Source organism: Olea europaea, unplaced genomic scaffold (genome assembly GCF_002742605.1).
Source record: "Olea europaea var. sylvestris unplaced genomic scaffold, O_europaea_v1 scaffold44, whole genome shotgun sequence".
Classification (NCBI taxonomy): Eukaryota; Viridiplantae; Streptophyta; class Magnoliopsida; order Lamiales; family Oleaceae; genus Olea; species Olea europaea.
Window position 1 is genome coordinate 536491 of NW_019262707.1, and position 1987 is coordinate 538477.

Sequence of the window (1987 nt, forward strand, 5' to 3'; positions counted from 1 at the left end):
TAGCAAGGTTCTTACTGATGGAACTTTTCTATTTGTACACTGATTTTCAACATGTTGTTTCATACTTTCATTGTAGTCAATTGTCAATTGGATGGGAAAACTGTTAGAAATTTAAACTGTCCAACAGGATAATGTCACATGGCAAAGTGTAAACTAAAGTGTACACGATAGTGTGCATGTAGCAAGGTCGTTACCGATTGAACTTTGCTATTTGTACGCTAATTTTTTGCACGTTGTTTGACATTTAAATTGTTGTCAAGTGTCAATTGGATGGAAAAACTGTCTGAAATTTAAACTTTCTAATAGGGTAATGTCACGTGGCAAAGTGTAAACTAAAATGTGTACACTATAGTGTACATTTAGCAAGCTTCTTATCGATTGAACTTTGCTATATGTACAATGATTTTTAGCACATTGTTTGTCACTTGCATTGTTGTCAATTGTCAATTGGATGAGAAAACTGTTTGAAATTCAAACTATCCAACAGGGTAACGTCACATGGCAAAGTATAAACTAAAGTACACACCATAGTGTAAATGTAGCAAGGTTCTTACTGATTGAACTTTGCTATTTGTGCACTTATTTTTCACATGTTGTTTGACACTAACATTGTTGTCAAATGTGAATTGTAGCAAGGTTCTTATTGATTGAAATTTGCTATTTGCGCACTTATTTTTCACATGTTGTTTGACACTAACATTGTTGTCAAGTATGAATTGGATGGGAAAACAGTTTTAAATTTCAACTGTCCACTAGGGTAATGCCACATGGCAAAGTGCAAACTAAAATATGTACACCACAGTGTTCGTGTAGCAAGGTTCTTATCGATTGAACTTTTCTATATGTACACTGATATTTGGCACGATATTTATCACTTGCATTGATGTCAAGTTTCAATTGGATAAGAAAACTATTTGAAATTCAAACTGTCCGATAGGGTAATGTCACGTGGCAAAGTATAAATTAAAATACACCCCATCGTGTACATGTAGAAAGGTTATTACCGATTGAACTTTGCTATTTGTACACTGATTTTTGAGAAGTTGTTTGACACTTGCACTGTTGCCAAGTCTCAATTGGATGGGAAAACTATTCGAAATTTAAACAGTCCAATAGGGTAATGTCACATGGGAAATTGTAAATTAAAGTGTACACCATTGTGTACATGTAGCAAGACTCTTACCGATTGAACTTTGATATTTGTACACTGATTTTTGACACGTTTTTTAACACTTGCTTTGTTGTCAAGTCTCATTTGGATGCGAAAACCATTCGAAATTTAAACTATCCAATAGGGTAATGTCACATGGCAAAGTGTAAACTAAGGTGTACACCATTGTATACATATAGCAAGGTTCTTACCGATTGAACTTTGCTATTTGTACACAGATTTTTGACACGTTGTTTGACACTTGCATTGTTGTCAAGTGTCAATTGGATGGGAAAATAGTTCAAAATTTAAACCGCCCAATAGAGTAATCTCATGTGGGATAGTGTAAACTAAAGTGTACACCATTGTGTAGATGTAGCAGATTCTTACCGATTGAACTTTGCTATGCATACCCTGATTTTTGACACGTTGTTTGACACTTGAATTATTGTCAAGTGTATATTGGATGGGAAAACTATATGAAATTTAAACTTTTCAATCGGGTAATGACACGTAGCAATGTGTAAAAAAGAGTTTACACCGTAGTGTACTTGTCGCAAGGTTCTTACTGATTGAACTTACCTATTTGTACACTAATTTTTGACACATTGTTTCCCACTTGCATTGTTATCAAGTGTCAATTGGATGGGAAAATTGTTTGAAATTTAAACTAACCTACAGGGTAATGTCACGTGGCAAAGTATAAACTAAAGTGTACACCATAGTGTACATGTAGCAAGGTTCTTACTGATGGAACTTTTCTATTTGTACACTAATTTTCGACACGTTGTTTCACACTTTCATTGTAGTCAAGTGTCAATTGGATGGGAAAACTGT